The 16,545-nt window shown below is 44.5% G+C and overlaps 1 protein-coding gene and 1 pseudogene across 2 annotated transcripts in view; both read left to right on the forward strand.

Annotated features, from left to right (window-relative positions):
* LOC146664350 (glutamate receptor ionotropic, delta-1-like) overlaps positions 1–16,545 on the forward strand; it is a 612,588-nt gene that overhangs the window by 85,161 nt on the left and 510,882 nt on the right. The window lies entirely within an intron of this gene.
* On the forward strand, positions 10,575–13,123 carry LOC146664351 (uncharacterized; annotated as a pseudogene).

Here is a 16,545-nt window from a genome sequence, read left to right on the forward strand (position 1 = left end):
CTTATGGAGTAAGCAGTGTATTTGTCAATGAGGAAACAGATTTTCACCCTCCCCGCTGTTTATTTTGTTATCACCTGCTATATGCTAATTGCTAATGGTGCAGTGGCACAGTTTAAAGCAGGGGTCTCAAACTCCAGTCCTCAACGTGTCCTGAAACTTTTCCATGTGTCCCTGGTGCAACACACCTAAATAAAATCAGTAGGTCATTAGCAAGAGTATAGAGCTTGACTGCATGCTGAAGTGGCAACCCCTAACCCTACTCAAGTAAATTTAAGTGTTTGGAAAAATGTTCTTCTGAAATCTTTTATTGCACCATGTTCATTCACTCATGAGCTGCTGTAACATGAATCAAATGGCTGAGCTGCCAACTCAGCATTCAGTCAAGTTCTATAGAGTCTTGCTAATGACCTACTAATTGTATTCAGATGTGTTGCAACAGGGACACATGGAAAAGTTTTAGGACACCTTGAGGACTGGCGTTCGAGACGCCTGGTTTAAAGGAAAGAAATTCCATAAAGTAAAAATTAAAATCAACAATAGACCAGTGAAAAGAACTGAAATCAGTGGTAAAATCACTAAAGTGAATAAAAACAGGAGCTATGGAAGACACAGCTAAAGAGACATCTCTATAAGAGAAGAAGTCATAGTTTTGTTAATAAGTAGTAAAGGCAAAAACAGCTTTGCCAGTATTGGTGGAGATTGGGGGACTAACCAGGCGTCCCGTAGCGATAGCATGTCACAGGATACAGTGATGGGGGGGGATCCCAGACCATGCACTACTCTAAGCTGCATCCAGTCAGGAAGCAATTCGCAACAGCCTAATGATCAGAGGTCACTGAAAGCAACTGTGGAAGAAATAACCACTGGTTACACAAAGTGTGGGATCAGAGAAACTTTTGGTTTCAAAGCATCGCTTCAAGTGTGCGCACAGCTTTAAAAGCAAACATTAAAGCCCTAAAATCCATTCCAAACCTAAACTGAAGCCAGTTTAATATAATGAGCTTTGCAGCAAATAGTCCAGCCCAAGTTGACGTGATTACACGTTATCAAACAGGTTTGTCCAGCGTGCCACGGGGCCATCACTCAAACATCATGATTGTGTTCACGAAGAGATTGTGGTTAAATATGTTCCTTTGCAACATTTGCATCATGCTGAAGTGCACTGGTTGAGGAGTAAACCCGTCCTGGGATGATGTCGACTGACCCGCGTCACCACGAGTGCTGGAGTCGTAATAACGCAGTGTAGTTCTAAAATAATTAGACACAGTACTCGTTACATTACTTTCATGTTCGCTCTGTGATGCCTGTAGAGAACTCAAACATTACTCTGAGTTTCTCCATCACTGCGTGCTTTCAGTAGATGCTTGCAGAGCCGAAGTTGTGTTTGCAGGATTTTATTTTATTTTTTGATTTTATTTTTATTTTTAAACCCTTATGGTCCCACATGTGGCAAATGTTGTAGTCCTTTGCATTTAACCCTTTCACTCAGTGAAGCAGCGGGCAGCTACCTTGCTCAAGTGTACCTCAGGCACCTCCCTTTTAGTTCACGTGAAACTCGGTCGACCCGTCACTACATGCCAAAGTCACAGAATAAAAACATGCTTCCAAATGTGACCGGGAGGAACCGCGCTGTACGGTTTCTCATATCGTTGTTCCCAGAGGATGTGAGTTTGTGGTTTTTTATTTCCAGCTGATCTGTGTGATATTTAGTAAGAGAAACACAGAGGGAGCCTCTGCTTCAGAGATGAATTGTGCATGTGTGCGCTGCATGCATGACTCCAGTATAACAGATGGGAGCAGCGGCGCCGTGCTTTGTTCTGAGAATCAATCCTTCCTCTTAAAGGTCAACAATAATTGCAAAAACAGTGGAGGCATGAAGGCCTAATGAATGCTTAGAGAGCTTCGTAACACATCACAGCTATTATACATCAAACCGGCTGCACGGGCCCGCTTATCTGCCGCTCGCTCCCACGTTGAGGCTGCGCTGTCACTGAGCAGAGGAGATAATGGTAATTTTAACATTTATCCTTCCTCCTCGGCTTCGCCACTAAATCTTTTTAAAAAGTTCACTGATATAGGTCCTGATATTTACAAGAATATCATCGGGGAAAAGTGTACGTACAGCGGAGCACCTTGTTCTGTGCAGCTAGCAGCATATGTACTGTGACGCAGTTAGTGCTGCCTCACAACTGCAGGCTCGGTGCGCTCCATGACAGACCCCTGTCACATGATGGGGGTCTGCTGTGTTACTGTTACTGATGTCAACTGAGAGGCTTCATATGGGAGGAGGTTGGAAGTCAGCGAACTCTCAGATCAGGAGTTGTTTTACCCTGATCTTGATTTTCTCCAACCTAAGCAGAGAATTTAAGGTGGACGTTTTTGCTTTTCTGTATTATCTGTCACGTATTTGTTCCGTTCCAGTCGTGGATGATCGTCTTTCAAATACTGACTTCAGTGTATGTACAAGTAATCCAAGACGTGAACTCGGACTGCTCTAAACACTGTGTCAAGGTTTTTTCTACTCTAGGCGCTGTGTGATGTCAGAAAGAGCGCAGATGCCTTTTCCGTCTGCTGTTTAAGCTTTGTGTGTGCACGGAGCAGGTAATCAGACATCTGGGTTAAAGGGAAGGTGGCCTTAAAGGAAGAGGAGATGTGAGTCAGTCAAAGCTCCTGTAGTGGAGTCCATAGAGCGAATCTAAGCAGAATGAGTCCGTTTAAACTTACTGTAATATAATGGATAGAAAATAAGAAAATGACAATACTTGCCTTTTGGAAAGCTCTTCCAAATGATATCATGTCAATCAAGTAAAAGCTTGTCTTATTTTTAATATACCTGTATATATTTTACTTGTAGTTTTGATGTGAGTACTTCCTGTATTTGCACTTGTGTTTGACAGTGGATGGATGGAGCAGATCTGACATTTTGTGCTCTCAGAAAAAAAGCGTCACAGTCTGAAGCTGTCACATTTATCCTTCGCTTTGACGTGATCTCCCGCGGGAATATGTTTAAAAATGTTCTTAGAGTTCGACTTGAACTAAAAATCGATCCTGTTGGCGTGCCGGCCCATTCTCATCCCGCTGATTAATGCCGTTTTGTCAAATCGTGCCACGTATGCACCGTGGCGCGCCGAGTTATGGCATTAAGGAGAGGGAGCGCTGGCTTCCAGCGTGTCATTTCTCCAAAAGAACGACCGTGTTTGGAACCAAAGCACAATCTTTTAACAGCACTTGGACACGACCGGTGTTTCAAAAGTTCAGTAAAATGTGAGTAAAAAGTTATTTAAATCACAGATGCCATGAAGTCTGCACCCTGGACACCAGCCCATCACCAGTTTATTCTCTGACAGACAACCTGCGGATGGACCCGTGTTGTTTGTTTTGTTTGTTTTTTAGGGGGGGGTGTTGGTTTTTTTAACACCTGCAGGAACTGATGCTGAAGTCTGGACTCCACCTTTTCCCATCCTTCCTTTCACTACCTTGTTACCACTCTTTCATTCTCCAAAAGATGATTTTGTTCATCTGGACGTAGCGTTTTGTGGGAGAAACGTTTCGTCACTCATCCAGGTGACTTCTTCAGTCTTAATTATGCTAATTCTCATGATCATTGATCAACAGCCACTGATCAAAGACCAATGACCACTGAGTCCCATTCACAGAGAGTTGGGGAATGGCTGCAATCACCGCATTGTAAGATGGTGACAGATGTACCCTTAGGCCCCCTCCTCGATTCAGAGATGGTCTTTCCCTTTTCATGTAAACGGCCTCCTTGACTCCGCCCTCAAACCAGCGTTCCTCCCTGTCCAGGATGTTACATCCTCATCATTGAAAGAGTGTCCACTGGCCTGTAGGTGTGAATAGACTGCAGAGTCCTGGCCTGACGAGGTGGCTCTGCTGTGTTGTGGCGTCCGCTTCGCCAGAGGTTGTTTGGTTTCCCCGATGTATAAAACCTGCCAATCCTCCTGGCAGTTAACAGTGTACACTATGTTACTCTGTTTGGTCGGGGGACCCGATCCTTGGGGTGGACCAATTTTTGGCGCAGCATGTTTTGGGCTTTAAAAGCCACAGAGACCCGGTGTTTAGAAAAAAATGCGTCACCATCTTACAATGCTGTGATTACAGCCATTCCCCAACTCTCTGTGAATGGGACTCATGGCCATGGATCAGTGGGTTTTGGTCAGTGGTCATGAGAATTTGCATAATTAAGATTAAGGAACTGACCTTAATCAGTTCCTAATGACTGGTTTCAGTCATTATGCAAATGTCCTGTATATAAGATTGAAACCTGCAGTCAGCTGAGACTGAAGACGTCACTGAGTGACGAAATGTTTCTCCCACGAAACGCTACGTCCAGATGAACAGAATCAACTTTTGGAGATTTACTTCCCTGGATGATTGAGCATCAGGACACTCGTTCATTCTTCCCCTTTTTCATACATCGCCTTCCTCGCTCTCTCGTTGTCTCTCTCTCCCTTTGTGATGTCATTCAGACTGATCCTCTCTCGCTCGCCCTCCCTCCCTTCGTTGGCAGACTAGTTGTTGGTCTCCGCTCAGCCATATTAGTTGAATTAACATCACTAAGAGCACATACAGCAATAACTTCGCGGTGTCACCATGGCAACACACACACACACAGTGGAATGTGGACGCACTTACAGCAACAAGGATGCAAATGATTCCTCACAATCACAACCGTCACGTGTTTGTGAGTCACAAACACTTCTTTGTGCGTGCATGAGTAAAAACCTGCATCGAGCACACGCACGGACCCCCACCATATTAGCTGCGTGTGCGAGTACATTACAGCGTGTAAGTGTATTATGAGTTTGCCTCCAGTGTCTGCCAGCGCTGTCATTCGCTGCTTTGTGCGCCGGCTCGAAATCCCATTTCAGAGCATCAGCAGGGGGGAGTAAATGACGGAAGTGGAACTGAAACAGGAAACCGACCCGAACGCCGGCGCCTCTGACCTCGGCGTTCACTTTAGCTTTAGCAGCAGTTAACATTCGGGGGGGAAACGGCCCCTCTCTTAATGGACCGAACTGCTAATGTGTCCTCTGGTACCGCTGAGACAAAGAAACACAATCCAGTGAATTCCAGTTTGAGCGATAGATCAGTGAGTTTGGAGGGTCATTAGATGCAGAAACACTGCACACTGCACAGTCGGGTATTATTCTGTGCAAATGCAAATGAGCTCAGCCGTGTAGGTGCTCAGATGGGAGACTTTTGCTGCATTCATAAATGACTTATCTACTCGGAGGTGTGGATTCAGGTGGGAAAGTGCTCCAAATTAGGAAAGTTTGGAGACGTTTATACTTTCACACTGCCTTTCTGTAAGACTTTAAACTTTTCCTTAGCTCCTTATCGGTATTTCACTTAAATTCACTTTGGATTTAACTGAAAACATCTGCTTAGATCAGCTTGTTCTGTCCTTCCTGCTTATTTGGTTTGCTCACCCTTCACTCTTTATTGTGTCTCTCTGCTTCTGGTCAACTTCTGAAGTTGGTAAAGATGGAGTCACTGTTTGGTTCAGCACGGTTAACACAAACATTGGGCTTATTTTACCCGATGCCCCCCAAAACACACTTTCCATCAAAACATAATGAAGGACAACAATACATGGCAAATTTAACAAACTGAAGCATTCTTCCTATAGTTCCCCCATACAATGAAAAATGTATCATGATCCGATAAAAAGGCTCCAAAATGAGTTTAAAAAGAAAGTGAATCATTAAGAAAAACTAAATAATGAAGCTGGGAACATGTCCTTTGGTCCATGTGAGTCTCGTCCAGTGAAGACACAACTTAAAAAAAAAAAAACCATGAACGCATATTTATTCATCGAGTGGATGAAAATCACCGTCGTCGGTTTTTTGGGGTTAAGTGGGTACATTTTCGAGCATCTCCTCCGCTCGTGTTCACATCCTGACACGCTCTGTTTCATCCTGAAACTACTTCCTGTGTCTCGTCATGTCTCCCTCTGCGTTCTAACATCCAGCATGTCGAAGTCGGCCGCTGTGACCTGCTAATGAATCTCTCAAGGGGAGAGGTGAGGCAGTGTGTGCGTGTACCACGCTTTGTGCTAACATCAGCAAAGCCAGTCAATGCTAATGGACAATATCATCATGCTTAAGTGTGATTGGATAAGGGGTGAGGCAAGAGAGGGTGTGTGTGTGTGTGTGAGTGAGTGATATACTCAAGGCCTGTTTAGTGCTAAAACTCCCTTTATATCCTCCTCCCCCCTCTCTCTCTCTCACGCACAGCCTCCTCTCCTGAATCCTTAATGAGCCCTGCTGTGGGAGGCTCCAGACTGAGGCTGTTGGTATTTTAAAACACTGGTACAGGATCAGAAACACGCTGCCTCCCTTCACTAATAAAAGCCGAGGATGTTGAGCGTTTCAAGGCTGGCAGACACACTCGAGAGCTTTGAGAATAACAGCTGCTCTGAGCTGATGTGAGTCTCACGACTGGAAACAACACCAAACTTCTGGTTCAGCGTTCGGAAACGAGGAGAGCGGCCGGTCCCCCCGTGGTATCACCCACCCCACTGGAAAATAAGATTTAAACAGTCGTTGTTAACCATGTCATGGTGACACTGAGTAATGCCGCACTTTCAGATCTTTTCTTGTATGAAATGTCAGAAGGTAAGATTGGAAACATTTTCCAGGGTGTCTGGAAAATGTCATGTTTTATTAAACCAACAGTCCAAACTCAAAGATTTCAGTTTCAGCAATGTGAAATGGAAAAGATGTTCACATTTTGGAAAAAACAGCCTCAGGAGATCTTGACGTTAGCTGAGTGCTGCACGACCAATGGGACAGTGCACTTAGTATCATTATGCATTTAAATACTTTGTAATCGGTTGGGTAGTTTAATCTGCAGTAATGGATCCTATTCTATGAAATTAAACTTTTAAAGCGTGGTTGTTCTGTGAGGACCACGCACCTCTGAAACACAGAGAAACCAGGCCTTCAGCTTCATTAGCAGTCTAAGGAGCTTGGAAAGAAAAGCGTCTGGACTTCTTTAAGTTGCTTGAAGACGTTTCACCTCTCATCCGAGAAGCTTCTTCAGTTCTAAGGTCAAATGGTGGAGACTGATTCAAACCCAGTGGGAGTTTCCCCCCACAGAGGGACAAAAGGACCCCCTGATGATCCTCTAATCGCCTGAGCCAAGGCGTGAAAGCGGGTGTGGGTCACAATCAGCCAGAGTTTCGGGTGAGCTCATTGTGAAACCTGGCCCCACCCTATCATGTGATTTCCTGAGGTCAGATGGCCCAGGATGTGAGTGGGCATTAAGGCGTCTGGGAAGGGATCTCAAAACTGGATTATAGATGGCAGACAGTTGGTGTCGTAAGCCCCGCCTCTGTTCAAAGATGGTCGCTCACAGTGGACAATGATGGCTTCTTTCACTCCTCTTTCAACCCATCTGTCCTCTCTGTCCAAAATGTGAACATTGGCCTCCTCGGAAGAGTGACCTTTGACCTTAGATGCAGATGGACTGCCGAGACTTGTCCCGCGTGCCATTCGCTTGTTTGTACTAACTGTGTACTGATGAATTTATTATGCGTGCCTTTATAGTTTTTTGCGTGACAAGAATATTATTTGAATCTCAGATAATTTGGTACAGATTTAGAAGCTGTGTTGATTTCAGAGGGAACATTTTGTTCTTCAGCTTCGTTGCGGTGGAACGATTATGTCGAGTTTTCTGAGGAAAACTGTGGTTGTGTCCCAAACATGTGACACTAGTGTGGGAAATTCACAGAAAAAAACACACGAGGATCTTTTTCCCGAACACAGATCATCTCGTTGTTTTGTCATAACTGGATTATCGAGGTTTTGGCAGGAAACACGTGCTGAATATTTAACAGCGAATGAAATATTGACGGGGCCTAGAGGCTGTGGATCTGCTGCTGCCTCCTCCTGTTTTACTTACTGCGAGTGTGTGAAACAGCCTGAACGGGTTGTGCAAAAATGCCGCGTTAATCAGTGCGTCCATCTCATTTTTTACAGCTGCAGAAAGGGCAGGTAACCAGGCGTGCTCAGTGCAGCCCCGACGCCCAGGAGTGACCGTGCCGCTCGTTGTGCTGCGATCTTTCACATCTCAATTAACCTCGTCAGGTGAAAGTAGCTTGTATATCTTGGAGTGCGGAAAGGGCAAGCACCTCGAGTGTGAGGTTATAGAGTCTGCTGTTGTTATTAATGAAGGGAATGAGAGAAGAGAGGAGAGAAGGAAGTAAGGAAGAGAAGGGAGAGACGAGGATGGAGGACTTTCTGCAGTAAGGGCAGAAGAATATTTATTTTCTTCTCCTTCATTGAACAGCTGCACAGACGCTCCGTTTAGTATCTGCTGCAAAAATTCAGCATATCTGCTTCCAAAGACCGTTACAGAATATCCAGATTTCCCCTTCAAGTCGGTGCAAAGCGTCGAGGACAGAGTGTGTAAGTTATTGTCAGCTGAGTTACCTGTTATCCCCAAAAAGTACCAGGAGTTCTTCTATTTCTGTCAGTCAGCTTTTAAAAACAGTCTCCAAATTTTTGAAGTAGCACAGATTCTCATTTCCTTCAAATCCAAAGGCAGCTTTTAATAGAGTTTTAAAAGCATTCACAAAGCCATTTGTCAAAGGCTGAAATATTAATTTCCATCTCAATAGAGGACCGTACAGGATGAGGCCTTAATCCAAGAACTGAAGAGTTGTCCTTTCGAAGCAGAGTCACTCAACGTCTAGGTCATTCACAAGGTTGCACAGCAACGCACACGGGGGTAAAGACTTTCATTCGGGAGCTTGGGTTATATATAGACGATGGCTGCTGTGACTAGCATTGTTCATTCGTTTGTGTACTTGCATTTTGAAACTTCAGCTTTAGCTTTTGGGCATCATTAGCATTTTTCCCTTCACCAGCCTGTGCTAGTTAGACAAACACCGTGGTGATAAAACCTTCCTGAAAGGTTTAAAAAGTTCTCATCTGAAGGAATCGTTTTGTTAAAGTGAATAAAATAAACGTCGAGGGGCGCGCGGAGATGTTTGTGCGATGATGCTCGTTTCTAGACGGATCCTGAATTTAAAAGGTTTGGTATAAACCAACAATCACAGGAGGCTGAAACTGCATTTAAACTTTAAAGGACATTAAAGGAAGCGGCACTTGTACGCCGGCTGGATGGTTGTGAGAGATGATCAATGAACTTTCCTTTTCCCAACTTGGACGCCTACTATCAGTTACCCTTGTTTGTCTTTTCTGTCGTATTTCAGGAGAACCTATTCTGATGGTTCTCAAACCAGACCTTTACTGCAGGGGTGTCAACGTTAACGCGCTAACGCGTCATCACGATTGAAATTTTTAACCCATCTGGAGTACAGAATGGACAGACTTTGGACAAACTGCCTGAAATGCGTGGACAAAGACATTTCAGGCAGTTTGAGTCATTCTGCACTCCAGACGGTTAATTGCATTAAAAACTTTAATTGCGTTAACTGTGTTGACAGATTAATACACGTTAATGCGTTAGCATTGACAGCCTTACTTTATTGATATACCGATTTGTCAAACTCGTCATTAATGAGAAGTCAAGAGTCATCGTTATAGGCAGAAGAGTTAAAGCACGTGTGCAGAGGAGAAATGGGTTTGCACTGCAAGGATGTCCAGTTTAATCCGTCCCTCCACCAATTTCATAACTGCAGACTTGTTGCCCTCTGGCCGTCGTTTTAGAGTAACTGTGATGAAGACCAAAAGACTCCAGGTTTCTTTTACCCCTATTGCAACCCGCCTCTTCCATGGTGAATAACTAATTTTATCATTGTTTTGTTTATTTTTATTGTTGCTCTTGCTGCTGAACTAATTTCAGCTTTTGGGACAATAAAGTACTGAACTGAAACTGAATTGAAATAACTCAACTGAGTGAGAGACAGTGTAGACCCAAAGTTGGCCACCGATCCGTCACAGGGCTCACACAGACGACTCTTCACACACGGTCAGTGGACCTCCAGCTTCCTCCCACAGTCTTTGGGCGACTGTGGGAGGAAGCTCTGGCACACAGCAAGAACCCGGCTGATTCAAACCCTGGACCAGAGATGGGCAGTAACGCGTTACTAGTCTGATTACTTTTTTCAAGTAACAAGTAAAGTAAGGGATTGCGATTGCAAAAAAGTAATTAGATTACACTTACTTTCCCGTAAGCATGTTGCGTTACTGCGTTACTAAACTGTGATTTTGTTTGTGAGAGTGTCTCCTGACAATGACGCAAGCGTGTGCGACGGCTGTGGTAGCACGTCTGTAAATCAACAATAGAAATAGAGTGCGATCGTGCAGCATTTAATACTTGGAAATACGACATTACTTTGAATTTGACTCTTTAAAAAGCGACAAAAACATAAGCGTACGTTGTACACTCTGCATCGGAAGAAAACTTCTTTCTACGTCGAAAAATTCCACTTCCGACGTGAGCAAGCACCTAGCACGCTGCCACAGGAATGTTAAACCTCAGATGGACCCACTCCTGCTAAACAGGTTAAACTAGACGTAAGAGCGACAGCACTTAGTGCCGCTGAACTGAAGAAGCTCGTCGCTGCCTATATCGTCGAGGACATGTTGCCGATTTCCACTGTAGACTCTGAATCATTCCGACGCATCGTAGAAAAACTACCAACTAAAAGTGGTGTCAAGCTGCCCCAGAGAAAGTCATTTGTAGGACACCTTGAGAGAGAATATGACAAAATGAACTCTAACTTGAAGGCTACACTCGAAGAGGCAGAGTTTGTTTCCACCACTGCTGACATCTGGGCGGTAAATAATAAAAGTTTTATGGGTGTAACAGTTCACTGGATTAATTCCACATTACACCGCAACAAGGCTGCCCTAGCATGCAAGAGAATTAGAGGCAGCCATACCTATGATGTAATCGGAGCAGAGCTTGAAGAAATCCATTCATCATATGGACTACAAGGCAAAGTTGTTGCCACTGTAACGGATAGTGTATCCAATTTTGCCAAAGCATTCAGAGTATGTCAGCCCTGAATCTGAAAATGAAGAAGGTGATGACGAAGAACCGACCTTTACTGATGTCATAGAAGCTCTTTCAACCACATCTGGTGATGCACAGTTCAGCCTCCCTCCACACTACAGATGTGCATCGCACACAATTAACTTGATTTCAACAAGCGATGTTGACAAACATCTAAACTCCTGTGCAGACACCAAGGCTGTATATAGGAGTAGCACTGCAAAATATTCTGCTCTTTGGACTAAAGCAAGTCGATCAACATTAGCCTCTGAACAGGTGGAGGAAGTGGTGACAGTGGCAGAGAAAAGGACATTAAAGAAACTGATGGACATTATGGACAATGCTGGGCATCCTCTGCACACGGCCATAAACAACCAGAAGAGTCTGTTCAGTGACAGGTTGCTTCTCCCCAAGACAAGAACTAACAGACTTAAAAACTCCTTTGTCCCACACGCCATCAAACTGTTTAACTCCTCTCTGGAGGGGAGAGGGAGGGGAAACAGGAGGACAAAGGAGGGGGGAACAACTAAGCTGTAGTGCCTCTGCACCTCACTGTACAATACCTTTTGTGCAATACTTTTTGTAAATAGTCAACAGTGCAATAGACTCAATACTTGAAATGTGCAATTCACTTGTATTTTTATTTTTTTATTCCTATTTATTCTATTTATCCCCTTTGTATATTTTATTTATATTTGTCTCTGTATTTATATGTGTGTGTGTGTGTGTGTATATGTGTGTATATATATATATATATATATATATATATATATATATATATATATATATATATATATATATATATATATATATATATATATATATATATATATATAACAGTTCTGTAACTGTAACTTTGGTCGTTGCTGTGCTTTTTTTGGAAGTCGAATTTCCCAGAGGAACCCACCCGAGGGATTAATAAAGTTCTATCTTATCTTATCTTATCTTAAGTCAGCCAGAGGAAACCTAATGGTACTGACATCCACAAGGTGGAATTCCCTGTATGAGGCCATTTCTAGAATCATCACAATTCCCTTGAATGAACTTAATCCCCTGTGTGTAAAACTGGGAATCAAGTGCCTTAATGAAAGGGAGTACCAGTTCTTGAAAGAGTACTGTGCTGTGATGAAGCCCTGACAGTGGCTCTGGACATCTTACAAGGGGATGAGTGCACCTACGGGGCTTTAAGGCCAACACTCACAAGCCTGAGGTCAAAGACGCTTGCCCTGAAAGATGACCTCTATGATGCCTTCCAGATGTCATTGTAAAGGTAAGATTATTATTAAGTGCTTTGGGTGGATTTGTTAAATTTATTATACCATTCACAGTGGGTGGATGTTAGACTTAGTTTTAAGCAGCGGGTACAATTATTAAAATGATAGAATAAAAGACCAAGTATTCACCCCTTGTTAAATATCAGGGACATTGATCATCATTAATCATGAATATTAATCATAATATCAACAAAACCAAAATTAAATCTCATACAGTATTGATAATAGAAAATACAGATGGTTTAGAGCTGTAAAGCCCACAAAATAATGACGATAGGTAATTGTATAGTAAAATAATTTTATTCTTAGATGCATCATGTTGTATGTTACAGGCCATCAAGACTCGTTTTGATGCTGTTCTGGACAGCCAAGAAGGACTTCTCGCAGCGGCCACTTGTCCCAAGTTTAAACTTCGTTGGCTGAGAGATGAGCGCAGGAGAGAGTATGTGAAGGAGCTCCTGATAACAGAGTGTCGTAAAGCTGTTCCTGCAACTGGCAACACTAACGTGTCCCAAATGGCAGCCAGCCCAGCCGAAATGGACTTTTTTGAATTTCAGAACCAGCCCACAGAAAGCTTCTCAGCAGAAAAAGAAGTAACTGACTTTTTAAGGTCAGACTATGAGTTTGAGATTCTGAATCAGTTCCCAAATCTCAAAAAGATGTACATGAAATACAAAGTCCAACTCCGTCCAGTGCACCAGTGGAACTGCTGTTCAGTTTAGGTGGATTGGTGCTTTCCCCAAAAAGGAACAGAGTGTCTGATAGAAGGTTTGAGAAGCTTCTGCTGATGCGATATAACCACAGTTTCAGTCCAAAAGAAAACAATAAAACAGGTCTTTTTCAGGGTTGCCACAAACTGAGACTGGATTAAAAGGCTAAATGTAGCATGCAATAGCTTTTTCTGTTTTGGTAATCTCAATATTACTCCTCTCTGCACTTTACCAACTGTTAAAAGATGTTATTGTTAATTCTATTTATTTTATTTATTAATTTTTTTGCTGTATTTATATGAAAGGATGTGTGTGTGTGTGTACACAAAAATAATTTATGTTATATGGTGGATTCTGCAGAAATACAGTTTAAGCCTTTATTTTCTTAAAATCTGGTGTAATGTGCAGAAATATGTTTAAATGTTAAACAAATTCATTAAAGTCAAAGACTGTTGAATTTAATGTAATGTTTGTTTGATGCAGTTTTTATAAAGTTCAGATTAAAAGTAATAAACAATTCTTTAAAAAGACACTTTTCTGTTTGACTCACTTTTATAAGATGGATTATGCAGAATTGGCCCAAAAGGTCCATCGCTTTATCACGCATTCAGGTGTCATGTTTTTGAAAAGTAACTAATTAATTTTGAAAATAAGTAATCAGTAAAGTAATGGGATTACTTTTTTGGGGAAGTAATCAGTAACTAATTACTTTTCTCAAGTAACTTGACCAACACTGCCCTGGACTTTGTTGATTTGAGGTGAAGGTGCTCACCGCTGCCCCCCCTGCGTCACCCTATTAACAATTCAACGTCAAAGCCTCGTCAGAATGATGTGAAGTTTGTGTCCAGAACACTTTCACAGATTCCGACTTACTGTAATAGAAAACTCGATTTCGGACCGGAGGCAGCCGACAGGTATCGACAGGCCAAGCGGAATGCGGCTCGGGCAGTGGCTGAAGCAAAAACTCGGGTGTGGGAGGAGTTCGGAGAGGCCATGGAAAAAGACTTTCGGACTGCCTCGAAGAGATTCTGGCAAACCGTCAGACGTCTCAGGAGGGGAAAGCGGTGCTCTACCTGCACTGTGTATAGTGCTGGCGGAGCGCTGCTGACGTCGACTGAGAAAATTGTCAGGCGGTGGAAGGAATACTTCGAGGACCTCCTTAATCCCACTGACACGTCTTCCGAGGAGGAAGCAGAGGGGAATGACCCGCCAATTTCCGGGGGCGAGGTCACTGAGGCAGTTAAACGACTCCTTGGTGGCAGAGCCCCTGGTGTTGATGAGGTCCACCCCGAGTTCCTGAAGGCTCTGGACGTTGTAGGGCTGTCCTGGTTGACACGCCTCTGCAATGTTGCGTGGAGATCAGGGGCAGTACCTGTGGACTGGCAGACCGGGGTGGTGGTCCCCATCTTTAAGAAAGGGGACCGGAGGGTGTGTTCCAACTACAGGGGGATCACACTCCTCAGCCTCCCTGGGAAAGTCTATGCCAGGGTGCTGGAAAGGAGAGTTCGTCCGTTAGTCGAACCTCGGATACAGGAGGAACAATGCGGTTTTCGTCCTGGTCACGGAACACTGGACCAGCTCTTTATCCTCTCCAGGATACTTGAGGGTGCATGGGAGTTTGCCCAACCAGTCTACATGTGTTTTGTGGACTTGGAGAAGGCATTCGACCGTGTCCCTCGGGGTGTCCTGTGGGAGGTGTTGCGGGAATATGGGGTGTCTGGCCCATTGCTACGGGCCATTCGATCCCTATACAACCGTTGCAAGAGCTTGGTTCGCATTGCCGGCAATAAGTCGGACTCGTTCCCGGTGGGTGATGGGCTCCGCCAGGGCTGCCCTTTGTCACCGGTTCTGTTCATAATTTTTATGGACAGGATTTCTAGGCGCAGCCAAGTGGCGGAGGGCTTTCGCTTTGGTGGCCTCAGAATCTCATCTCTGATTTTTGCAGATGATGTGGTTCTGTTGGCTTCATCGGGTGAGGGCCTCCAGCTCGCACTGGAACGGTTCGCAGCCGAGTGTGAAGCAGCGGGAATGAGGATCAGCACCTCCAAATCTGAGGCCATGGTTCTCAACCGGAAAAGGGTGGAGTGCCCACTCCGGGTCGGGGATGAGTTCCTGCCCCAAGTGGAGGAGTTCAAGTATCTCGGGGTCTTGTTCGCGAGTGATGGGAGAAGGGAGCCGGAGATCGACAGACGGATTGGGGCTGCGGCTGCAGTAATGCGGACGCTGCACCGGTCCGTCGTGGTGAAGAGGGAGCTGAGTGTAAAAGCGAAGCTCTCAATTTACCGGTCGATCTACGTCCCTACCCTCACCTATGGCCACGAGCTGTGGGTAGTGACCGAAAGAACGAGATCGCGGATACAAGCGGCAGAAATGAGCTTCCTCCGAAGGGTGGCTGGCCTCTCCCTTAGAGATAGGGTGAGAAGTTCGGCCATCCGGGAGGGGCTCAGAGTAGAGCCGCTGCTGCTCCACATCGAAAGGAGCCAGCTGAGGTGGTTCGGGCATCTGACAAGGATGCCCCCTGGGCGCCTCCTGGGTGAGGTGTTCCAGGCATGTCCCACCGGGAGGAGGCCCCGGGGCAGACCCAGGACACGCTGGAGAGATTATATCTCTCGGCTGGCCTGGGAACGCCTTGGTATTCCCCCGGATAAGCTGGAGGAGGTGGCTGGGGAGAGGGAGGTCTGGGCCTCTTTGCTTAGGCTGCTGCCCCCACGACCCGGCCCCGGACAAAGCGGATGAGGATGGATGGATGGATGGATGGATGGATGGATTTTGGACAGATTCTCAGCTTCACCGCTGCAAATATGATCGATGTGTCTTCCTAAGACGTTTGTCTGTGGATGTCAACTAACTGACAAATATTTTGCTTGTCTGAGTCATCTGACCTAATTTCCACCCACACAATATCACAGCAGATTTTCTAGAACAAAGAGCGAAACAGGATTGTGGTTTAACAACTGATAGGTTTGTAGCTTGAACCTTGAAGACAATATAATTACACAGCAAGCAAGACACGAAGTAGGCAAAGTTCTTCATGTTTCTCGTGCACGGGAGAGAACCGGACAAACGTCGTTCCTTCGCTTGACCCCAGTTGCTCTCGTCCGCTCCCCCGTAACACTGCTCTTTTATTGAGGTTACATGAATATGCATAGGTTCATTAACATATGACGTCTACATACAAACAAAGAGTACCTTGCCTGTGTGTGGGGGGTCAGACTGTGACCCCATAAATGACTTCCCTAAACCTGCTGGTCTGGAAGTCCAACAGTTCATCTAAACAAAAGGCACTTAGCCTAAAACAGATATAGCCACGTTTATCCTGCCATAAAACAATAAAACAAGGTACGACCTCTTCCCATGCTCCCAGGATGTAGGTGTGCATTCCTGGAATGCACACCAAGCCTTTGCAGCCTGCTAAAGATCACACATCCTATCACTACACAATTGATTATACACCTCTAAGCATATATGGTTAAATATTTCTAAGTATAAATGACAATCAACAATACAAAACCTAACAACAACCTTCAAAGAGACGAGGGTGAATAATTTCTTCCACACTATACACGTGCACC

This window comes from Rhamphochromis longiceps, linkage group LG8, assembly GCF_057381845.1.
Source record: "Rhamphochromis longiceps isolate RC_006_pf linkage group LG8, R_longiceps_female_GT1.1, whole genome shotgun sequence".
Lineage (NCBI taxonomy): Eukaryota > Metazoa > Chordata > Actinopteri > Cichliformes > Cichlidae > Rhamphochromis > Rhamphochromis longiceps.